Genomic DNA, 26,238 nt, shown 5'->3' with positions numbered 1-26,238 from the left:
TGGGCTTCCAGGTGCAGAGGCGGACATGTTGGAAAGGCCGACCTCGGTGCTCCAGCATTTTGCCTCACCTGTAAGGAAATTAAGGAAATAAAAAAGCAATCCTCCATCCATCGCCTCTCACACTACTCACCACCCACACATTCCCCATGCCCCATCCATGTGACCCCATGGCCCGTCATGGCCCCTATGTCAACTGAGTGACAAATTATGCAAACCCATTTCCCCCACCAACCACCCTTTGACCTTGCATAAACTGTGCCAATTCATCCAATATCCACCTTGGGCAGATGTCAGGTCGCATGCTAAGATAAAATAAAATGAAGTTCTAAATGTCTATTTACAAACCACCTTCATCCATAAAAAAAACATTCATTCGATTCCTTCGACTACATAATGTCTTCAAAAAACAAACATCACATTCAAGTACTCAATCCCTTATAAAAACAAGCATTGTCCCACACCAAAGACTTTGGCCGGGATATTCCATGCAACCCTTCAAGTGTTTTGCGGTGGTGGAGGAGGCCTGTCATTGGTCGACCAATGGCAGGATCGGCTGGTCCTGTTGTTGTCAACGGGCTTCCCACTTAATGCATTCCTTGCCACCGTGAAACCTGCCGCGGGCGTGCATCATCAGTAGGACCAGGAAAGTCCAGCCTTTATAACCACCTGGAGCTTCAATCAAACTGTGAATGAACAGGCACCCCACTATGATAATAAATTGTGAAATCATTCATGCAGAACAAATCCTATAATGATAACCCTTGGTTTTATGTGAATAGACAGTGAAAAAGCAAGCACTTGACGGTTCCAAAGCATTTATCCACTTTTTACTCACATACATGGTTAATTTTAACAATCCCAAAGGGTACTTGATCTCTCCCAAAGGCCACCTGACCTCTCCCAAAGGTGTCCCTTCAACTATACAAAAGGATACTCCACCTCTCCAAATAACCCCAGCACGACTAGATCTTCCCCTCAAAAATGTAAAGCCCACAAGTCACATTATGGTCATCCCACCAGCAAAATTTGCATCTGTTTGAAGGCAGCTGCATTTTTACATGTACAGCTGCCTCCGTGAGTATAGGTGTACAGATTGCAACTTGCCCCTGTTCCCTGCCTCCATCAGCCCCCCCACGCCCGCTAAATTGATGGGTGCGTGTTCAGGAGCCGGACGTCCAGAATTCTGCCTGTGTGGGAGAGTGTGTCCAACTTCATGAAAATTCAGGCATGATTTTTGATTTGGATCTTAAGTCCTGTGGTGGGACTCAAATCCAGATCTCCCGGCTCGGAGGTAGGGACATTATCTACTGCGCCACAAGGTGGCTACAACCTGGGGTTGGGAAAGCACTAAATCAACACTCCAACGTTCCTGAGGCCTCATAGTCACAGAGAGACAGATGCTCCAGGCCTGAGTATTATAAGGAGTGGAGCTGCATTTGGCCCGTATGCAGTGAAAAAGGATCCATGACTAGAACAGTTAATCTGACTTGAACTATTACCAGGAGCAATGTCCAAAGTTGTTGAGCCCTGAGCAGGGTTCACAGTTCGGTGTCACTCATTGCATGTTCGGATTGTAAGTGTAAAGCTTTGATGTGCCTCCTGAATGAGTGAGCTGAAAATTACAATGTGAATGCAAAGCCCCACACTTGTACATGAAACAAGCCCCTTTGCTTCGGATTCCTGTTTTAACATTGCCTCAAGAACTCAGCCTTCCACTAATCAATGAGATGATGAGGGACGCAACGGGCCAGGGTTTAAGAAACAGAATGGGGCCATTAGGCCCATCAATTCAGGGTGCTTCCGTCTGAACCATGTGCGGATCTTTAAGGCACTCCTGCTCCTCTATTAAACTGCAGCTTCGCAATATATTGGAAAAAAAACGTTTAAATTTTCTTTGCTGGAACGAGAACCATGTTGAGAACGTTCCCAGTAAACACAGCTGGGCAGTTTAACTGAAAATAGCGACCCATGGCTGCTAGGCTAGGCAGTCACTGCTTGTTGCTTCAAGAAGAGCAATGGGCCACAAGGGATTCGCTCTGCGATTACAGACTCTGGGCAGCCCTGCCCTAGCAAAGGGATGGTCGCCAATTATTTTCATTCCTTTGAATTCTGTTTACACTGTGAAGGCTGTGGCTCTGCTAAGAACAGAGAGTTTCTCACTCCCAGAAGGGCCGACCATACGATGATTCCCTGAATAGAAATGCTTGCGTCCCCGAGAGAGAGCTGCCTATTAACAAGGCTGCCTTTGTGCTGCTTTCACATCCCTGGGCTTGGAGTATTGAGTGATGGCACAGCCTGGCGTTCAGTCAGTGCTGCTGCAGCTCCACTCACCAGCAACTTGTTCAAGGCACCCTGGTTGATCTCGGTGGCAGGCATTAGCCTACTTAGTGCTGCCAATTATGCCCAGAATGGCACCGAAAGTTGATTTTGCCAATCCGTCAACAGATTGTACATTTTCTGAGAAAGAACAATAATTGGGATGCAGTCGCCGGCACTTTTGTCACTCTATGTGGTGCTGGGTCACGGTCTATATGGGCCGTTTAAATATAACCATCACCATCATCGTAGATATCAATTATAAAGGTGTTGCTTACAACATATTAACCACACCAGCCTTTACAGGCCATTCAATAAACCCTTCACACCTTTTAAAAAAAATACACTTCTTGAATTATTTACTTTTCTGTGCCTACCACTTAATGACTCTGCTCATTATAGCTCATAGATACGCAGGGGAGGTGGTGGCATAGTGGTATTGCTGCTGGACCAGAAAGCCAGGGTGATGCTCTGGGGACCTGGCTTCAAATCCCACCACTGCAAATGTTGAAATTTGAACTCAGCTAAAAATCTAAAACTATTGCCAATTGTTCTAAAAAACCCACCTGGTTCGCTAATGTCCTTTAGAGAAGGAAATCTGTCATCCTTACCAGGTCTGGCTAAAATCCCATTGACAAGTAGTGAATCCGCCAGCGAACGGTGCACTCCCGAGAAACAGGTGGCTGGGGGACCGGAGAATTCAGCTCATGATTTCAGCTTTTTATGCTTATTAAAGAGTTTGACAAGAGTGGTTGCTTGTCGTGGAGATCGTGACAAGTGGCCATAAACATAAGATAGTCACTGGTAAGTGCAATAGGGAATTCAAGAAGATCTTTAATACCCAGAGAAAGTACTGTACATTCTGTACAATGTTTGCATAAACAGATTAACTGACAACTGACAGAATCCAATATTTTAGCAGTAAAACTACTCAGGAACAAAAAGAATTCACCAAATCACAGGAAACCGTACTTATTCAACTCCCATACAGCTGTAACAGAGGGGTTCAGTAAACAGTTCATGACCATATTCACTTCCACTCCCACCACCAATCACACTCGCAATAACACTAACAGCTCCACTCACACTCAAGTCTTCACTTTTACACTCATACGCACTCATTTCACATATCCTCTCACACAAACCTAATCACACACTCACTCACGTGCACACTTGGCACTCACATTCCTGCTCACACTCTTACTCAGGCATATTCCCAATTTCGCCCTCACACTCTCACTCAAATGTACACTCACAATCACATTGATCCTCTTGCATTCACACTTGTATTTGTACTCCAACTCACATTCACACTCCTCACACTCACTAACACACACATTCCTACTCACACTCACAGGGATTGAGGCCTTTAACTGCCATTTAATTGGACAGTAAAGAGAGTCAATGGGTCTAAGGGGGCTGGCTGTTGCTTTCCCCACCAGCTGTATTATGCAGGACAGCTTGGGGGCGGGAGAGAAGGCAGTAGGGTAGTCCGAGTTGATGTGACCCCCTGCCACAGCTAGTGTTCCCACATCACATGCAGCGATTCATTGGCCGCTGGCGGGACCTTTCAGTCCCAGCTGAAGTCTGTGGGATTTTGCGCAGCTCGCCTACCCCACCACAGGGGATCCCACCTTGAGAGGTTGACTTTGGCAGGACTGGAAGATCCTGTCAGTGGGAGGGGCCAGAAAATGTCACCCTTTGACTTGCAAACTCCTGGGGCATGCAACCTGAAGTCATCGCGCACTCAGGCGATATTTTGGTCGACGGGTACAAGCGTGGACTGGGTGCACATCCGCCAATAATTAGGAAGCTCATTTTGATGGCTAAAAGTGCTACTGACCAGAATATTACGTTGCCTGTGTGATATTTACGTCGATGCAAGAGCAATACCGGCAGGCGGCGAAGCCATTTTTTGCTGTTATCCCATCCAAGGATGGAATAAAAGAAGGCTGGAGCGAAAGCAGGCTGAGTTTGATGAGGGTTTGGTTTGGAACATTGTGAGCGTTTTCACTTCATTCTTTGGAGGTTTAAGTGTCTAGTCTGGAGCTTTCAGGAGATTTGAGTCCCTCTGGCACCCTCCGTGCACGGGTTAGCCCCATTGGCATCTCTGCAGATGGGTGTAGTCTTCATAGCAGGAGGCACCTACTCCGCTGAGGAAGACAGGGGACAAAAAGAGAGGAGGTCACCTTAAAGCAGAGGCGCAGGGTGCTCTGTGTGGGCAGAGTGGACGCCCACTACCCAGCTGCCAGGGTGGACAGGCACTGATCCAATTACCTTAACATGTCCGAGGTCCAGTGGTGCATGAGACTCTGGCTTTCAAGGGAAGCTGTCATGACCACATGCCGGGTGATTGGGCTGGAGATAGCCTCCAATTGTGTGGGTGGACATCCAATGCGCCTAGCTCTGAAGATCACCATGGCAATTAACCTTTATGCCTCCGGATTGTTCCAGGGCTCAGTGGTAATCTTTGCGGAGATGGCTGATGACGCTTTTCAGTCACCCGAGGACAGAGGCAGAGCATGCAAGGCTACGGACCAAGTGCTGAAAAATGGAATTGGAATAAATTGGTGTTTGATGACCGTCACAGACATGATGGGCCGAAGGGCCTATGTCTGTTCTGTAAGACTCTGTGACTCTCTGAGAGGTAAGATTGCTGTCATGTCTCCAAAAGCCTGGTGGCAGAGTGGAACAGAGGACATTGGCCTGCTGAAAATGAGGTTCCGATGCCTGGACTGCTCCGGGAGGCGCCTGTAATATCCCCCAGAGCGAGTCTCGCTCATTGTCACTGTCTGCTGTCCTCGTCACAAATTCTCTTTCCCTAAGGAGGGAGCCATTGGATCAGCTGGGCACTGAGGCAGGTGGACCAGCCTCCGAGGAGGAATCCATTGGAGACTCAGATGCAGAGCCTGGGCAGACCAATGGCAAGGATGAAGCGGCTGAATTGAGGAATCTTCAGGGAGGCAGGGACACCAGGAAGGCCTTGATTCAGCATTCTTTCAACTAGGCTGCCAAGTCTTCCACCTGAGAGCAAGGTCACGCCTCCTTCCCAAACATCTCACACAAAACCAACGCCATGAGTCAAATGTCGCATCACTGCTTCAGGAATAACATTTACTGCTCCAAACATCTATCACCAGACACTGAGGCAAACACCCATCAAATACACAGGGACTCAGGGGTTGTGAGCAAAGTATTCATTCTGTTTATGCATTGAAGTTAAACAAATAAAAGACATCTGAACTAATTCAAACCTGCAGATGCCAGGTCTAAGTGCCTCCACTTGTTGAAAGCAGCATTAGAGGCAGATTGCAGACCATGGTGTCCTGTTGGTATAGGTGACCTTGGTTGTTGTCCGCTGGCTGGAGGGGCCTGAGCAGGCTCTGCCTATGGGGGTGCGTTCAGCAACATGGCTGAGCACCCCTCAGTCACTGTGTAATGGTGCGGTGACTGGCAGAGAGACGGAGGAGCTGCTGCCCTCGTCTGGGGTACCATGAGAGGAGCCCACAAAGACAATAGGCAGCTGGTCCATAATTCTGAGGTGACTCTGGACCTCCCTGCTCACCATTGATGATTGGCCAACTATCTGAGAGACTGGTTGCAGCCTCCTTCTCCCACACTAGCAGTGACCTCCTGAGGTTATTGCCTTTTGTGAGGACTTGCAGTTCTGACTCCAACTCCATAAACCACTCATTGCATTCCCTGAGCTGCCTCTCCATGGGAGTTGCCACTATCTGAATGGAGAAGGCTGTGCATTCGGAGATCAGTGTCAACACAGTGTTCATGTTCCCCAAGGACTCCTCCATGACAGAGACAGAGACCATGGCACACGTACCCTCAGACATCTTCGCCAGATCTCCCCACGTATCCACTGGACATCCAGCATCATCCACCTGATGGACAGCTCCAAAGGCTCACCATCTGCCTCTGACTCAGAATGGGCCTGGTCTCCAGCAGTCCTCTGACTGTCGGTCCACTGGGCACTACCTACCTGCTCAAGCGAGCATGATATCCAATCACCGATGTGCACTACCAACTGAGCTGACATGCCACTGCCCACTGACATGCCTGTACCTGCTTGACGCTGAGAGAGGGTGCATCTTCCATGGTCGCCCACTCTGGTGTCAATGGAGGGTTATCGGCCTCCTGGCTGACTCTGGTAGATGGCTCATCTGAGGGATAAAAACAATCGGTTGGAGCTATTTGTCATATCAAACAGAGTCCGTTATATGTGGCCTGGTGTGAGTGGTATCATCCATTCATTCTTTTTACTTGCCACCTGTCATGGTTTTGCTCATTGAGCTCTTACCTTCTTCAGAGATTTCAGACTCTCCATGGTCTGAAGACCTCCCTCCTCGCCTCAATCGAGCGCCAATGCCCCCAGCTTATAGCTGGTGAGGATTCTATTGCCAGGTTAGCCAGTGGCAGATCTCAGCGTTTTTGACACTTTGTTTGTCCTGTAAGTAAGTAAGTACACCATTGAATGCTCAACACGCCACCTCCCGCTCCATTCCATACTGTTCCCCCATCCCCTTCACCTCCATGAGGCATGTGGAGGTTCCCAACCCCTTTTCAAACATGACCCAGGTTTCTGACCTTCTCTCCATCCTTAACAGACATGGGAAAAGGTCTGTTCTGGGACTCCCTGAATCCTACATCTTTGAGTGTAACTAGGGACACCCTTCCTCAGTTCCCCAAACTGAACGATACCAACACAGAACTCACCCTTGCACCAGTTCGCGATGGACCGCCCCCCTCCAAATCAGCATCATCGGGACACGTGGCGCGCGCAATCGCAACGCCGTTGGCGGGTCATCAGCTGGACCACCTGTGATGCTCCGCCTCTGATGTGCCGAGTTCCCGACAGCGCGGACAACATTTGGCCCCAGCGTTTGGAAACCTGGCATGCTGGTTCCAGACAATGTCCAGCGCCGTCACACTCGGCTGGGATCTGTGCCGCTGGGCGGGGGCTTCTGCTAGGGCTGGGGGGAGTGGTGGGGGGTGACCAAGGGTTGGGCCGTGGGGTCGGGGTGGGTGAGTACGCGGTCCAGCACGGCCGGTGCCTTGTTTTCCGGCGCAATCAGTGTGTGTCTGGGGGGTGTAGGCGTGCGTGGCTGCAGCTTGTCAGCCCAGTGCATGCACTGCCCGGGACCCGGAGATTCTCTGCGCAGTCCGCGGGTGTTTCACGCGGCCCGGTGCAAGGCCCTCACTGGTACCGGAATGTGTGAGCGTGTTGTGCCAATTTTCTCGTCGTGAAACATCATGGATCCTCCATCAGCGCCAGCACTTAGCCTCTGGAACGGAGAATCCAGCCCACTTACCAATTCTCAGATTTACTGGGCTCGATTCTCCGTTCCAGTGACTAGGTGCTCGCTGAAACGGAGAATACGTGGGCATTTTACCTCCCCAAAATCAGTGCCGAACCCCCATCGATTCTGGGACCGGTGAGGGACTAGCAACGGCGCTGGGTGAAACATAGAACACACAGTGCAGAAGGAGGCCATTCGGCCCATCGAGGCTGCACCGACCCACTTAAGCCCTCACTTCCACCCTATTCCCGTAACCTAATAACCCCTCCTAACGTTTTTGGACACTAAGGGCAATTTATCATGGCCAATCCACCTAACCTGCACATCTTTGGACTGTGGGAAGAAACCGGAGCACCCGGAGGAAACTCACGCACACACGGGGAGGATGTGCAGACTCCGCACAAACAGTGACCCAGACGGCGATCAAACCTAGGATCCCAGTGCTGTGAAGCCACAGTGCTAACCACTTATGCCCTGGAAAAGGAGTTCACAATAATGTTCACAAGAGTTCACAAGAAGCGCCCGACTCTCGTGCCGAAAACAGCCATGAAATAACCGGGTCCGTGGCCGCATGCACACGGCGACAACCTGCAGAGGTCATGCCGTACAACATGGCACCGGCCGTGCGTGGACCTGACCCGCCATTCACGACTCCACAGGTCACTTCCCACCAGTCCCCCCCATCCCTCACGGGATTCCCCCAGGCCAGTGGCACGGCTCCCGGCCGAGTGTGGCGGCGCTGGACACGCTGGGTTCCCGACCGCTCAGACCACGCATCAACCGCGCGTTGGGAACTCGGCCCATCGGGGACGGAGCATCGCGGGAGGGCCTTCCGATGACGCACCAACGCCGTTCCAACCGCGGGGGTGGAGCATTACTGACTGACGTCAAACCAGTGCCGGCCCCGATTTGGCCATTGGAATGGATTCTCCACCCGATCACCGATTACGATATTGGCGTCGGATAACGGAAAATCCCGCTCACTGACTTTGCAGGCTTCATCCCTAATCGAATGATTGAACGAACGTTACCTATTGGTCCTTCAGCACCACTAGAGTTCCCAAACCCCTGATACAAATGCGAGCACTGCCCTCTGGTCAGTCATTGGACAATTCTGGGCAAAAATTGTGTTGGCTGAATATCCCAAAGGCTGAATCCTGCCACAAACAAAAACCCCAGCCCCAGATGCCGATGCTGCTCACACTGCCACACTCCCATTGTCCGGCTTCCTGCAGGAGCAACACAGTCAGTGATCCATCTCATTCACAGCTGCAAAGTCTTCTCACTCACCCACGTTACATCTGCCTCATCCCTGTTGGAGAAACATGCCTCCCCCAGCCAGCAGTGAAAGGCCGCATACTGCCATTACTGCCGTGCGCTGTGAGGTACTGTTGCTACTTGAGTCTCTGGAGTGTCAAATTCAGATCCAATTTCTGCAGTCAATGCTCTAGAGCTCAATAAAGGGAATGAGGCTAAGCTCTGTCAATAAACTGTTACTGGATATTTACTGCAAGAGGCTTAACAGCCGTGAGGGAGGTAGAGGGGGAGCGTGGGGAGGGTTAAGGTCCAATTACAATCAGATCAGCTTTTCAGTTTTAAATTCCTGGGTAGGACCCTTGCTGACACTGAAATGTGTGATTTCCTCAAAGTAACAACTCCATCGACAGATTTGAACATTGTTTCGGAGATACCACATACGAAGATCACCACGACTGATCAACCAAAGCAAAGTAGTGTGCATGCAAGCAAATCTGAAGTTAAAAAATATTGATTTTATATCCAATTCTCTTTTGAATATTTGGCAACTGCAGTGCTTCATTCACTGTCACATTTTTCTGTCAGGAGAGGCCACCTTCAAAAGATTCTCAGTTTCCTTCATTTTGGGATTCTTACCTCTTTCACTCTGCTCACCAGTCTAGCTCTCGTTATTTACTGAAACTCACTTTCTCGTTCCTCTGGTTGTGTCTCCAGTTCTTACTCATTCCACATGGATTAAAACGTGCATGAAGTTTCTGGGGTCGGATTCTCCGTTTTGGAAAGTGTTGCCGCCGGGTCTGAATCGGTGGACTTCTACGACAATTAGATTGGCGCAGGACCCAGAGCAATTCATGATCCGTTCACGGGCTCGCACCTGCGCCACGTGGAACTGGATTGATTCCAATGAAAAACGGTGTCCGATTCGCCGGGGTCGGGATTGCCACGCAAGAGGCTGACAAGCTGCAGCCGTATATTAGCACTCCACTCACCACACATACTCATCCCAGCCAAGAAGATGGCAGCACGGAGAGCGGCATCCCTGTTTGTGGACGCAGAGCTGGACGCCATGGACCTGAGGTGAGCCACCGTCGCCCCCTGGTTGAGAAATAGGCTGCCACCCACCATCGTACACCGGGCCTGGGCGCAGGTGGCAGAGGATGTGAGCGCTGTGGGCCCCAATGCCAGGACCGGCCAATCTGACCTCCTCAGGGATGCCAGGGCAGCAACCACAATGCCAAACACCCAAATCCCACCCACCCCCACCTGGAGGGTGAGCGAACCCCACCCGCTGGCACTGTGCACGCTTCCCACCCTGCACCACATGCCAGTACCCATACCAGTTGCCATGGCCGTGTGCTCTGGCCACGAAGGCCACCAGCTGCCCACCCCCTATGCTGCCCATGTCCGACAGCCTAAAACAATGTGCTTTTTGTCTCCCCCTCCAGGAGAAAGTGGCACATAACTGAGAGAGAGAGAGAAGAACAGAGGGGGTCCGCCGGACCTGCGGCCCCTCACCGCCATGGAGGGGCGACCACTGGGCCTGGTCGATGGGCCTGGGGAGAGGGCAATCTCCGAGGCAGAGGGCGGCATTGGGCAGCCAAGTGAGACCTGCTACATTTCGGTTTCCAATGGCATGTGTGGCATGACTTCACTACCGCCTCACCATCCCCACATCACTCCCACACCACCCCAAAACGCGATCCAATCATATGCCATGTCTTGTGTGAAGCAGGGTCACCTTGTGTTCCCCGAGAACAACCTCGAGCAGAATCCAGCGACCAGTAGGCAATGGACAGTGGCACGAGCCCCCAAATGCCAGTCCGAGCCAACCCGAAGCACCAGCCTTGGGACCACACTGACTTTGTATCACAGCCATCTCCAATACCCTCCACCATCCCAGAAACACTCAGCTCAGTTGGGCATGTGAGTGAAAAGGCTCCTGCGGCACTATCTGGTGCACACCACACATGTGCTGCGTGCGGCACATCAGGTTAATGTAGGAAACACTGACTGGGTGGACATGGAGGGCTGCCTGGCCCAGGGCTGCTGTCCAGAAGGATCTCGGGCTTCTGGAAAGGGTGGTCCCATCGATAATGGAGATGCAGATACAGAGCCAGGGACTACATGAGGGAGTGTCCCTCATCCATGGAACCATAAAATTTACAGTGAAGAAGGAGGCCATTCGGCCCATCGTGTCTGCAGTGTCTCTGGGAAAGAGCACCCAACTTAAGCCCACACATCCACCCTATCCCCGTAACCTAGTACCTCCACCCACCCTTTTGGACACTAAGGGCAATTGATCATGGTCAATCCACCTAACCTGCACATCTTTGGATTGTGGGAGGAAACCGGAGCACCCGGAGGAAACCCACGCAGACACGGGGAGAACGGGCAAACTCTGTAGAGACAGTGACCCAAACCAGGAATCAAACCTGCAGGAGGAAGTGCCGACAATGCGTGCCACCCAGGTCAACACCACACGGTTGCCATTTGCTTTGATTTGATTTATTATTGTCACATGTATTAGTATATAGTGAAAAGTATTGTTTCTTGCATGCTATGCAGACAACGTACACCGTACATATGGAAGGAAGGAGAGACGACAGAATGTAATGTTACAGTCACAGCTAGGGTGTAGAGAAAAGATCAACTTAACACGAGGTGGCTCCATTCAAAAGCAGGAAAGAAGCTGTTCTTGAGTCGGTTGGTACGTGACCTCAAACTTTTATATCTTTTTCCTGACGGAAGAAGGTGGAAAAGAGTATATCCGGGGTGCGTGAGGTCCTTAATTATGCTGGCTGCCTTTCCAAGGCAGCGGGAATTGTAGACAGAGTCAACGGATGGGCGGCTGGTTTGTGTGATGGATTGGGCCACATTCACGACCTTTTGTAGTTTCCTGCAGTCTTGGACAGAGCAGACTCCATACCAAGCTGTGATAGAACCAGAAAGAATGCTTTCTATGGTGCATCTGTAGAAGTTGGTGAGAGCCGTAGCTGACAGGCCAAATGTCCTTAGTCTTCTGAGAAAGTGGAGTCGTTGATGGGCTTTCTTAACTATAGTGTCGGCATGGGGGGACCAGGACTGGTTGTTGGTAATCTGGACACCTAAAAACCTGAAGCTGTCGACCTTTCTACTTCGTTCCCATTGATGTAGACAGGGGCATGTTCTCCTCTACACTTCCTGAAGTCAATGACAATCTCCTTTGTTTTGTTGACATTGAGGAAGAGATTATTGTCGTTGCACCAGTTTACCAGATTCTCTATCTCATTCCTGTACTCTGTCTCGTCATTGTTTGAAATCCGACCCACTACGGTGGTGTCATGAGCAAATTTGAAAATCGAGTTGGAGCGGAATTTAGCCGCACAGTCATAGGTGTATAAGGAGTCTAGTAGGGGACTGAGGACACAGCCTTGTGGGGCACCGGTGTTGAGGATGATCGTGAAGGAGGTGTTGTTGCCTATCCTTACTGAGCGTAGTCTGTGGGTTAGGAAGTTCAGGATCCGGTCGCAGAGGGAGGAGGCGAGGCCCAGGCCACGGAGTTTGGAGATAAGTTTCTTCGGAATAATGGTGTTGAAGGCTGAGCTGTAGTCAATAAATAGGAGTCTGACATAGGTGTCTTTGTTATCTAGGTGTTCCAGGGTTGAGTGCAAGGCCATGGAGATGGTGTCTCCTATGGACCTGTTGTAGGCGAACTGTAGCGGATCAAGACAATCCGGGAGGCTGGAGTTGATTCGTGCCATGACTAACCTTTCGAAGCACTTCATAATGATGGATGTCAGAGCCACTGCACGATGGTGAGTAATTCACGCTGCTCAGCTTTTCTTTGGTACAAGGATATTGGTCGTCTTCTTGAAGCAATAGGGACCTCAGATTGTTGCAAAGAGAGGTTGAAGATGTCTGCGAATACCCCTGCCAGCTGTGAAGGCCTTGAACATAAGAACATAAGAACTAGGAGCAGGAGTAGGCCATCTGGCCCCTCGAGCCTGCTCCGCCATTCAATGAGATCATGGCTGATCTTTTGTGGACTCAGCTCCACTTTCCGGCCCGAACACCATAACCCTTAATCCCTTTATTCTTCAAAAAACTATCTATCTTTATCTTAAAAACATTTAATGAAGGAGCCTCTACTGCTTCACTGGGCAAGGAATTCCATAGATTCACAACCCTTTGGGTGAAGAAGTTCCTCCTAAACTCAGTCCTAAATCTACTTCCCCTTATTTTGAGGCTATGCCCCCTAGTTCTGCTTTCACCCGCCAGTGGAAACAACCTGCCCGCATCTATCCTATCGATTCCCTTCATAATATATGTTTCTATAAGATTCCCCCTCATCCTTCTAAATTCCAACGAGTACAGTCCCAGTCTACTCAACCTCTCCTCGTAATCCAACCCCTTCAGCTCTGGGATTAACCTAGTGAATCTCCTCTGCATACCCTCCAGTGCCAGTATGTCCTTTCTCAAGTAAGGAACTTGGTGGTGAAGGCCTTGAGGGTTAAGGTATCGGCCAAGGGTCAAGATGTCCAAGGCTTGGGGCAATCTGTGTGGTCTGTGGCCAAGGCACAGGACAGGACTGCCCTGTCACAGGCAGCTATGTACCAGGGTCACCTGGACATTGCATCAGAATTCCAGAGTTTGGCCCAGTGACAACGGGTTATGGTTGCGGGCGTTGTCGACATTACTCAGGTGTTGGCTGACCTGAGCTAGTCCCAGAGGGAGGTGGCATAGCCATTGAGTGATATTGCACTGCCCCAGAGGGAGGTGGCCCAGCTCCTGTATTCCATGGCCATGAGGCTGGAGGCCTTGGGCGAGAGGAGAGTGGGTCTCAGGACTGGCAGTGTCAGGTGGCAGGGGAGCCCCAGTAGTTCGGTCTGGCCGCACCCCCGCCCCAAGGAGTAACCCGAAAGAGGAGGAGATGATGGAACCAGTGCCAGTGACTCTCGCTGTTGCTGCTAACCCAGAACCCGCAGCCTCAGGGATGAAAAACAGAGTAGGTTACAGGGGGTGTCCTCCCCCATACTCCCATTGTTCCAGGTACACCATGATCCAGCAGATATGTCGAACTGTCTCCCTGCAGGTCGTCCAATCACAGAGGCAGCCAGTACACATGAGGCCTGATGCGGCACTGCCTTCCCGGCCTGTTGGGTGGCTGACTATCCAACCTCACCAGCTGCCTCCTTTCCTCTGGGGCAGGCTGCACCTCTGCAGGGTCCTCCCTGAGCAGATCCAGCTCGTACAGCCTCAGTGCATCCACCAGGGCTGCAGCAGCTAGGATGATGGCAATCATTCCTGGTTGGATATGAAATCCATTTTCAGCCGGGGTGGAAGTACGTTCAGCAACCGGAAACCATGGCTCAGTCGCGAGATTAACTCCCTACTGAAGGACAGATCTGAGGCGTTCAAGGCAGACGACCCTGACCTATACAAGAAATCCAGGTACGACCTCCGCAAAGCCATCCGAGATGCCAAGAGAGAATATCAAACCAAGCTAGAGTCACAGACAGACTCTCGGCAGTTGTGGGAAGGACTAAACAACATAACGGGCGACAAAGCGAAGCCGAGCAGTATCTCCAGCAGCAGCGCACCCCTCCCCGATGAACTCAATGCATTCTATGCTCGGTTCGAGCAGGTAACCAACAAGCCGCTGGCGAGTGCCCCAGCAGCCCATAATTCACCCATATCCATCACAGCTTCCAAAGTCAGATTGGCCTTCCTGAAAGTGAACCCTCGGAAGGCGACGGGCCCGGACGGGATCCCTGGTCGTACACTCAGAGCCTGCGTGGGCCAGCTGGCAGAGGTATTCGCGGACATCTTTAACCTGTCCCTACTCTACTCCGGGGTCCCCACCTGCTTCAAGAAGACCACCATCATACCGGTACCAAAGAAGAACCAGGCAACGTGCCTCAATGACTACCGACCAGTGGCCCTGACTTCAGTCGTAATGAAATGCTTCGAGAGGTTGATCATGAAGCGCATCACCTCCATACTCCCAGAACGCCTTGATCCACTGCAATTCGCATACCGCTGCAACCGGTCCACATCAGACACCATTTCCCTGGCCCTACACTCATCCCTCGAGCATCTCGAAAACAAGGACTCCTACATTAGACTCATATTTATTGACTACAACTTTGCCTTCAACACCATAATCCCAGCCAAGCTCATATCAAAGCTCCAAAACCTAGGACTTGGCTCCACACTCAGCAACAGTATCCTCGATTTTCTGACCAACAGACCACAATCAGTAAGAATGAACAACAACACCTCCTCCACAATAGTCCTCAACACCGGCGCCCTGCAAGGCTGCGTACTTAGCCCCCTACTCTACCCCCTATACACACATGACTGCGTGGCAAAACTTGGTTCCAACTCCATCTACAGGTTTGCTGATGATACGACCATAGTGGGCCGGATCTCGAATAACGATGAGTCCGAATACAGGAGGGAGATAGAGAACCTAGTGGAGTGGTGTAGCGACAACAATATCTCCCTCAATGCCAGCAAAACTAAAGAGCTGGTAATTGACTTCAGGAAGCAAAGTACTGTACACAACCCTGTCAGCATCAACGGGTCCAAGGTGGAGATGGTTAGCAGTTTCAAATTCCTAGGGGTGCACATCTCCAAAAATCTGTCCTGGTCCACCCACGTCGACACTACCACCAAGAAAGCACAACAGCACCTATACTTCCTCAGGAAACTAAGGAAATTCGGCATGTCCACATTAACCCTGACCAACTTTTACAGATGCACCATAGAAAGCATCCTATCGGGCTGCATCACAGCCTGGTATGGCAACTGCTCGGCTCAGGACCGCAAGAAACATCAGAGAGTCGTGAACACCGCCCAGTCCATCACACAAACCTGCCTCCCATCCATTGACTCCATCTACACCTCCCGCTGCCAGGGGAAAGCAGGCAGCATAATCAAAGATCCCTCCCACCCGGCTTACTCACTCTTCCAACTTCTTCCATCGGGCAGGAGATACAGAAGTCTGAGAACACGCACGAACAGACTCAAAAATAGTTTCTTCCCCACTGTCACCAGACTCCTAAATGACCCTCTTATGGACTGACCTCATTAACACTACACCCTGTATGCTTCATCCGATGCCAGTGCTTATGTAGTTACATTGTATATATTGTGTTGCCTTATTATGTATTTTCTTTTACTCCCTTTTCTTCTCATGTACTTAATGATCTGTTGAGCTGCTCGCAGAAAAATACTTTTCACTGTACCTCGGTATACGTGACAATAAACAAATCCAATCCAATCCAGCTTCTACTATGGCCTGGGCCTCCTTTTCGACTGAGGAGTGGCGGATTTTGGAAGCATGGAGGGTACGGGAGAAGAAGGCCACGGGTCTGCCCACTTGGTTGAGGGTTGCCGCCAGAGCTACGTCGGACGCATCATTCTCGACCTGGAAGGGGAGGGACTCATCGATGGCGTGCATCGTGGCCTTTGCAATGTCTGCTTTGATGTGGCTGAAGGCCTGGTGGACCTCTATCGAAGGGAAAAACTGTAGATTGGATCAGGAGACGGGCCTTGTCCGCGTAGTTGGGGACCCACTGGGCGTAGTAGCTAAAAAACCCTAGGCAGCGTTTCAGGACCTTAGAGCAGTGAGGGAGGGGGAACTCCATAAGGGGGCGCATGCGTTCAGGGTCGGGGCCTATAACTCCATTTTGCACTACGTAGCCGAGAATGGCTAGACGGTTGGTGCTAAACACGCATTTATCCTTATTGTGTGTTAGGTTAAGGATTTTAGCGGTCTGGAGAAATTTTCGGAGGTTGGTGTCGTGATCCTGCTGGTCGTGGAGATGGTGACATTATCGAGATATGGGAATGTTGCTCGTAAACCGTACCGGTCAACCATTCGGTCCATCTCTCGCTGGAAGACCGAGACCCCGTTAGTGACACCAAAGGTAACCCTGAAGAAGTGATAGAGCTGCCCGTCTGCCTCGAAGGCAGTGTATTTGCGGTCACTAGTGCAGAAGGGGAGCTGGTGGTAGGTGGACTTGAGATCCACCAAGAGAAGACCTTATAATGCGTAATCCTGTTTACCAGGTCGGATATGCGGGGGAGGGGGTACGCGTCCAGCTGCGTAAACCTGTTGATGGTCTGACTGTAGTCGATGACCATCCTATGCTTCTCCCCGGTCTTTACCACCACTACTTGAGCTCTCCAGGGGCTGTTACTGGCTTCAATGACCCCTTCGTTCAGTAGCCTTTGGACCTTTGACCTAATAAAGATCTGGTCCTGGGCACTGTAGCGTCTGCTGCTGGTGACGACGGGTTTGCAATCCGGGTGAGGTTCGCAAACAGGGAAGACCTTAAGGGTCGCGAGGCCGCAGACAGTAAGGTCGGGTATAGGGCCACCGAATTGGAAGGTCAGACTTTGAAGGTTACACTGGAAGTCTAAACCCAGGAGTGTAGACGCACAGAGGTGGGGAAGGACGTCGAGACGGAAATTTTGAACTACCTTCCCTGGACTGTGAGGTTTGCTAAACAAAACCCCTTTATCTCCACTGAGTGGGAACTGGAGGCCAGTGAGATTTTTTGATTAACCGGGTGGATGAGGAGGGAACAGCGCCTTACCGTGTCGGGGTGTATGAAGCTCTCCGTGCTCCCAGATTCAATTGAGCAGGACGTCTCGTGCCCATTAATGAAAACGGTCGTCGTAGCGGTTGAGAGTGTTCGAGGTCGTGACTGCTCCAGAGTCACCAAAGCCAATCGCAGTAGTTGGGAATTCTGTTCAGGCAGTGTGTGGTCGGCCGAGCTGGAGTCCTGGGGGTTCATCCAAGATGGCGTCTCCCATTGGTCGCACATGGCCGGGGCTGCACAAAATGGCGGCACCCATCCCTCAAGCGTGGCGTCCGTGGAACAAGATGGCGGCGCCCAGGGTCCGCATGTGGCCCTGGGATATGGGGGTGCCGGCGACCGCTGGCCACACGGGGCCCGTGGAGAAGTTTGTGGTGACGGTCCGGATTCGCCGCTGGAGACCGCGTCCACCGCTCAGGCCAGACATACCCCCACGAAATGGTCCTTTTTGCCGCATCCCCTGCAGGTGGATGCGCGGGCCAGGCAGCGCTGGAGGGATGCTTGGCCTGCCCGCAAAAGTAGCAGCGGGGCCCCTCGGGGTTGTCAGGCCGCCTTGCAGCGCAGGCCTGCGGGGGAACGGGGGAAGTCTCTGGGTCGGCCGCTGAGGGGTTCCACGCTGCCCAGGGGACTGCCGCGCAGTCGGGAACGTAGGCATGGGCGTTCCTGGAGGACACATCCAGGGAGCCTGCAAGGGCCCGTGCCTCCCAAAGACCCAGGGTATCTTTCTCTAACAGGCACTGGCAGATTTGTGATGAAAGCATACCTGCCACGAAAGCGTCCCGGACTAAGAGCTCTGTGTGTTCGCTCGCCGAAACTTGCAGTCAGCCGCAGCTTCTGCCCAGCACCAGGAGTGCACGGTAGAATTCCTCCAACGATTCCCCAGGGGTTTGCCGTCTTGTTGCAAGCAGATGACGGGCGTCATCCGGGCGAATATAGTGTCCTTTTAGCAGCTCGATTGCTGCATTGAAGTCCTCCGCTTCCTCGATGAGGGTGTAGATCTCCGGGCTCACCCTTGAGTGCAGGACGTGCAGTTTCTGCTCTCCCATGGGTGCATTTTCTGCCATCTCGAGGTACCCATTAAAACACGCAAGCCAGTGCTTAAAGACTGCCGCTGGGTTCGCCGCATGGGGGCTAAGTTGCAGACACTCCGGCTTGATTCGGAGCTCCATCCTTTATTCTTAAAATCTAGCTTATTAAATTGATGCACGATCAATGACCACTAAAATGAGGTTGTAGTCCAACTGAAGGCTTTAATAAGCTAGATGTTTCCCCCAGCAGCTCAGGTACAGAATGAGGGCTGCTGGGACGGCACGAGTTCTTATACCCGCCTATCAGGGCGGAGCAATTATACACTCTAGCCAATAGCAAGCATACAGGTTCTACCAATGGTAGTTCAGCCTCTCAGGTACCATAATACCTATAATACCACAAATAGGATCACCAGAACTGATTTCACAGCGAGCCGTCATCGTCCTCCGCTCCATGGACAAGACCCGCTGAGACTGCCAACCCTGAGCCAACACCCTGTAGTGATTTCAGTAGGAACCTTGGAGCGGGGTGGAGAGATGGGATGAGGGATGGAGTAAATGGAAGAGGGACACGGGAGGATGTGAGTGGCTATGGGTGGGTGTGGAGAGTTGAGGCAGAGAGGCTGAACTATCAATGGCCAAGCCCCCTAGTCGATGAACCTGGAGGTGATTAGTTTGTGGGGTGGAGGAGGTCACCGTGTGCCGCCTGCTGTCTCCATAATTTGAGGCTTTTGTGTGGGCAGATTGAGCGAGGGGGTGGGTGTCTGCTGGGTGCGTAGCTGCAGTGTGATATGGGTCCTGGGTGTGACTAGCTGTCACAACTTGACCGGGGGCAGGATGGATGAGAGCAGGGGTGGAGTGGGCAGAAAGGGCTTGAAGACAGCTGGTGGTCCGGTGAACTGGGATAATTGATAGTGTCGCAGGGGAGGCCTCTGCTCTGAGAGCAGCACTGTAGCACAGTGGTTAGCAATGTTGCTTCACAGCTCCAGGGTCCCAGGTTCAATTCCCGGCTTGGGTCACTGTCTGTGCAGAGTTGGCACGTTCTTCCCATGTCTGAGTGGATTTCGTCCGGGTGCTCTGGTTTCCTCCCACAGTCCAAAGATGTGCAGGTTAGGTGGATTGGCCATGATAAATTGCCCTTAGTGTCCAAAACGAAAAAGGTTAGGTGGGGTTACTGGGTTACGAGGATAGGGTGAAGGCGTGGGCTTAAGTGGGGTGCTCTTTCCAAGGGCCAGTGCAGACTCGATGGGCCGAATGGCCTCCATCTGCACTGTAAATTCTATGATTCTATGAGTGGGGCAGTGTGCCAGGGAGGGTGCCGAAGGCAACGGTGCATGTATCCTTTGTTTGGGGTGAGCTCTGCACTTCCCCTGCAGTGGGACAGTGGTTCTGATGAGGAGTTCCAGCATTGAGGAGTTCCAGCACCTGGTGGGCCACTAATTGAGCTTGACCTCACCCATTCCATTGATGGGCAGCTGGGATCTGAGGGTTTCCAGAGCGGTGGCCTGGGTGAGCTCTCAAATGACCAGAGGCTCTGTGAACATTTACAAGAACAGTGAGCAGTCAGCAGAGTGAGCAGCCAGCGGCCTGTAACTTGTACAAAGTGGGTGAGTTTAAAACAAATACTGCAGCAATGGCAGTCCGTGCTCGACCACCCCGATCCTGAGGAGGACATCCCAAATTCACTGCACTGACAGCAAATCGCTCCCCGCTACACCCCCTTGCAGTCTGCCACCTCGCAGAAAGCACTATAATTTTTAATGATTTATAACAAATTAAAAACTTTTTTTTACCTTTGCTCTCCCCTCAGCAGCCATGGTGCCCAGTCCCCGTTTTTCAATACCTGTAGTAAACCTGCGTAACATGGACGGAGCATTGCGAAGGCTCGGAGAATACTGGGTCCAACCCGGTAATCATAGCCCCACAAAGCTAAAAAGGAGTCTCAATGAAGACATTTGTTCTACTGATATGCCTACAGGCTCATGCTGAGTCCTCCTCATTAATGGCGGCTGACCATTTCTGACCATTTGTGTGGCCCCCATCTTGACAGCAGCTGTGAATATTATTGAGGCAGTAAATGTGAAGTCATTAAAGGCAGTAACAGACTGATCAATGGGTCTGGAGCCTCAGTCCAAACATGAGAATTCATTGCTGACAGGGAGTTAACCCTTAGCTTACCACTGGATCCAGGATAATTCCAGTGTGTCGGAACGAGATAGCTTCACAAATTTGCAGCTCCTCCAGTGTACATAAATAACGCTCTCATGTATGAGGAAAATATTCGTTTGACGACAACAGTAGCTTTACTCCACAGCCCACACGTCTGCCTCAATTCATCAGTGCTGGAGCCCTCGTCCATGGCTTTTCTTCCTCCAGTCTTGACTATTCCAGCGCTTCCCTTGACAGCCTCCCATCATCCATTCTCTGCTAAACTGAGCTCATCCAAAACTCTGCAGCCCCTATCGAACACACACACTCACCTGTTACCCCTGTGTTTTCTCACCTACATTGACTCTCGTCCATCAGTGTCGCAAGTTAAAAATTCTCTTCCTTGTTTCCAAACCCCTGCATGGCCTCAGTCCTCCCTCTCTCTCTGTCACCTCCTCCAGCCCCACAACCCTCTAAGATTGCTGCACTTTAACTGTGACCTCCTGTCCATCCCTGGTTTCTAACACTCCAACAATGATTGCTGTGCTTTCAACTACCTGGGCTCACAACTCCCTTTCCTCCAAATTCCTTTTATAAATCGCTCATGACTCCTCTGCCTTTGTCTTTTCCTGGATGACCTTAAAATTTCACTCTTTGGCCGAATGTTTGGTCACCTATCTTAATATTTCCTTATATGCCTCAGTGTCCAAATTTATTTGATAATGGACGAGTACGAGGTTTCATTCTGTTATAAATCATGGAATCCCTACACTGCAGAAGGAGGCTATTTGGCCATCAAGTCTGCACCGACCCTCTAAAGAGCACTTTACCCAGGTCCACTCTCCCGTCCTCCATACCTTATCCCTGTAACCTAACCTGCACATCCCTGGACTCTAAGGGGCAATTTAGCGTAGCCAATCCATCTACCCTGCACATCTTTGGACTGTGAGAGGAAACTGGAGCACTCAGAGGAAACTCACACAGACTCAAGGAGAACGTGCAAACTCCACACAGTCACCCATGGCCAGAATCAAACTCAGGTCCCTGGAGCTGTGAGGCAGCAGTGCTAATCACTGTGCCAGTGTGATGTTTCACTAGATTAGAAATGCAGGTTGTCATCAGGAAGTTGACAATTAATCCATTCACTAAGTGAGCTGAGCAGCTCAGCCTTATATAACATTAGATATCAAACAACCCGATGGAGCAGCTCAATACCGCCTAGAGTCACAAAGAAACAGCTTCAACTCTGGGGAATGATCCATTAGAAGGAGGGAAGCAAAGTGGGTGAAAGCAACTTACACAAATGAAGTAAGGACCCTATTGGCACAAGACAAGTCAGCTGAAAACAGAAGAGCACAAAATGAAAGCGAGGTGTAAAGGATAAAGGAATTGATGGATTGGTCGGACAACAGGCAGCTAATGAGCGACCGTCTGGAAAGGAATCAAACTACAAGCTCAGCGTGCGGTTATAGATGAGTGTTATTATGTATCAGTAAATAGTTATAAATTAGAGTGATTGGGTGGCAGGTTGGAAACATGACAAGGCAGCACATTGGGACAGCTCCACAATGGAGGATTGTCATTGGGATAGAATTGGTTTCCTGCTGAACAAAGGCAGGCTGCCAATTTCAATAATTCAAGGCCCTATTAGCGGTGATTTTTCCCAGCCCCTTGGCATTTTGCCGATGGCAAGTTGGACCTCTGCCTTGTGGGGGGCTGTCAGCTTTCTGAAGTTGACCTTCCTGCGGCTTTCCAGGGTGAAGAGATATGTGTGTGAGTGTGTGTGTCAGGGGGTATGGCTGGTGGAAGAGGGGGGGGCAGTGAGGGAGGAGGGATGTCATTGGAGTTGGAGGCCTAGCTGCTTGGCCCCTCCGAGTTTACTTTTTTAAACTTATTCCTCTCAGATCACCTACATAAGACCATAAGACACAGGAGCAGAATTAGGCCATTCGGCCCATCAAGCCTTCTCCACCATTCGATCATGGCTGATGGTTGGTTGTCCTGCCTTCTCTCTGTAACCCCTGATCCCCTTATTAATCACAAATCTATCTCTGTCTTAAGAAGACTCAGGGGCTTGGCCTTCACAGCCTTCAGTGGCATTGAGTTCCACAGATTCACCACCCTCTGGCTGAAGAAATTCCTCTTCCTCTCAGTTTTAAAGGACCATTCCTTCAGTCTGAGGCTGTGCCCTCGGGTTTTAGTCGCTCCTACAAGTGGAAACATCCTCTCCACGTCCACTCTATTTAGGCCTCGCAGTATTCTGTAAGTTTCAATGAGATCCCCCTCATCCTTCTGAACTCCATTGAGTACAGACCCAGAGTCCTCAACTGCTCCTCTTATGACAAACCATTCATTTCCGGGATCATTCTTGTGAACAATTCAGCCCATTGAACCTGCACCGACCCTCCGAAGGTGCACCCTACCAAGGCCCATAAACTCACTCTATCCACGTAACCCAGTAACCCCATCTAGTCCTTTGGACATTAAGGGCAATTTGGCATGTCCAATCCACCTAACCTGCATATCTTTGGATTGTGGGTGAAAGCCGGAGCACCCGGAGGAAACCCACGCAGACACGTGGAGAAAGTGCAAACTCCACACAGGCAGTCATCTAAGGCCAGAGTTGAACCAGGGTCCCTGTAGCTGTGAGACAGCAGTGCTAACCACTGTGCCGCCTTGTTGCCTTTGTCCTCATGCTGGGGAATTCAAGTCGTCAGGACGCCCAGAATCGCAGGCATAGTTTTCCTTGCCACCAGTATAAATGCTCAGAATCCCGAGAAGGTAACTCAAAATAGCAATTTATTTTCAGCCAAAGGAAAAGGCCACAACGCGATATACAGCACAACCGAGACTACGGATCATGCCGGTCCCAATGTAGGCTGGCTTTTAAGAGGTGATTCTTTTTTTCCCCTTAAATTTAGAGTACCCAATTTTTTCTTTCCAATTAAAGGCCAATTTAGCGTGGCCAATCTACCTACGCTGCACATCTTTGGGTTGTGGGGGCGAAATCCATGCAAACACGGGGAGAATGTGCAAACTCCACAAGGACAGTGACCCAGTGCTGGATTGAACCTGGAACCTCGGCGCCTTGAGGCAGCAGTGCTGACCACTATGCCACCATGCTGTCCATTTTAAGAGGTGATTCCATGAGCCTCAGCCTCCCACCCATTAGCTGGTGAGCTTGTATTCTATGAGCTCCATGGGGAGATAAATCAGGTTGTCCCTGTGGGTCTCGTGAGGGTCATTACACTGATGTAATTCAAACAAAATGTCACAACCCTTCTGTTAATTCCTGAATGAATGGAATAACTCCACAAATCCTGATGAAAACTTTGACATTTACAAGTTTCAGTTCTTGGTGAGTGTGGCAAGTGTTTGATGTTTCCTCAGCCTGAACAAAGCACCAGTATTGAGTCACCCTGGAGTAAAATGTACCCCAGTCCTATTTGTAATGGCACCAGACCACAATACCACCCAAGAATCCAGTCAGTATTTTGTAAGTTGCTTGGGACACAAAGCTCAGAATTATTGTTGGCATTACATAACCTTCATTCTGTTGTAGCTTTTCTAACTTAAATGGGTTAATGCCATTCAAATATTCCAAGTGTGCATCCACAAATGTGAGCAGCAACAATTTCTGGGCTATATTAGCTACATTCCAATCTTATAGAGCTAACTGCTTCACCACAGTTGCCTTAAGTGTAGGATGCATTATTAATCTTTGAAGTGTCGCTGTTCAAAGGGCATCAGCCAATCATTGCTGGAATTCGCCGATGGTGGGACTCTCTTTTCCCACTGGCCGTGCACCTCCATCTGCGGGATTCCCATGGAAATCCCATTGACGAGCGGCAGGTAGGGAGAATCCCACCGCCAGCGAATGGCACGCGGTTGAGAAACACGTGGCTGGGGACAGGAGAATCCAGTCCCGCGCATTTTGTATCAGTAAATCAAAGCCCATTTATGATGAAGGCAAATGCCTGTGGTGTGCAATGAAATACTTAACATTTCAGACCAGAAACTTTCATTTGTACTCAATCTGGAATTTGTACCGAATTCAGTTTGAAAACTAAAGTGATGAACCTAAGCTTGATGAGAAGCCCAATACTGGCAGTAATCCAGGGACATGTGCCAGAATAGAACCATAGAATCAGTAATGCAGTTTAGAGGATGTTTGTTGACTGTTCACCCAGTGTGAGGAATGAAATTGCACCGTGTCTGTGACCCAGCAATGCCAGCCTTTTGATAATGACATATTTCCAATTCACTGGGAAAAGATACAGAAATGGAGCTGGATTTATAGTCGCAAATCAGGTCGGCCGTCTTCCCATGTGAATGCAAAATATGGCTTATAGGCAATGGTTCAGTAATACACAGTTATCAAGTTGGTCTCAGAAATTACAAAAGGCGAGTGGGCGCTCAAATTGGAAGGCCGACCATTTTGAAATTGTTAATTAACAAGCTCTTGAACTTGTTAAAGAGCTACTTTTTCACATTTTTCCTTTTCCAACTGATTTCTTGATTGTCAGACAGGAAAGATTTTGGAGCACTTTACACTAACTATGACGAGGTGCACAGGGGCCTGCCACCTATCGTGCTTTTATAATAATATAACTCACAAAGGATTGTACAAACACAGCTTGGGTTTCTTTATTAAGATTAGGTACATGTATAAGGCGTAAACTTGAAGGCATCAGAACTGCAGAACTGTGTGTATGTGATTTGCTGAAAGCAAAAGTGAAACTAAAACTAGATTGCATGACACACTCACTTGTGGTGATGACATGCTGCAATCTTTTAAAGGTTTACAAAAACATCCCCCTTTCTTTTCAAAGATACCCCCCTCCCAGAACTATTTATAATACATGTTCATGTTTAGTTATCGTTACATATGCATATTGAACAGATTAATCTTTGAGTCTCTAAACTGTAGGGGTAATCTGCTGGTGTATGCAGAGCTTGTTGTGATGGTAACCTTTTCTAGAGGTTTCTTTAGTTGCTCACAGTGACCTGTGAGATTGTCGGCTGTTTCTGGTTATATTAGCAGGCGACAGGACTGTACAGTAGTTGAAAGGCTGGAATCAATCTGAGTTATCCTTGATTTGGCTCACTATTGTTTTTTTGTGCGTAACATGTTCATTGGATCTTGATTCTGAACAAATCCTTGTCACCCCAGCTGGTTGCCACATATATTCTCTGGCATCCTGGATGTAAAGTTGTTTCCCAACTGTAAACTTGGCAGTTCTGCGCCCCCATTTAAATCGTGCACGTTGGTCATCCTCTCTTGCAGTTTTACAACTTGTTGTCAAGGTTCTGAGAAAGTAGAATAGGTGAGGGTAGTACATTGGTACGCACTGGCCTGCCAAACATCAGCTCTGCTGGTGATGGAACAGTTGCATTTTAAATGCGTCACTCTCAATGTAACATTGCAAAGTGTAAACCTTGCCTGGTCTGGTCATCCATTCAGCTAAGCTGTTACATTTTGGATAATGAGGAGAAGAAGTAGTGTGATTGATATTTCTCTTCTCATATATATCCTGAAGTGTCTTACCAACCAATTGTGGACCACTATCCATAATTATCTCTCTGGCAATA

The sequence above is a fragment of the Scyliorhinus torazame genome, chromosome 21 (assembly GCF_047496885.1).
Source record: "Scyliorhinus torazame isolate Kashiwa2021f chromosome 21, sScyTor2.1, whole genome shotgun sequence".
NCBI classification, from domain to species: Eukaryota; Metazoa; Chordata; class Chondrichthyes; order Carcharhiniformes; family Scyliorhinidae; genus Scyliorhinus; species Scyliorhinus torazame.
The sequence above is the reverse complement of the archived record's forward strand: the minus strand, read 5'-3'. Positions refer to the sequence as shown.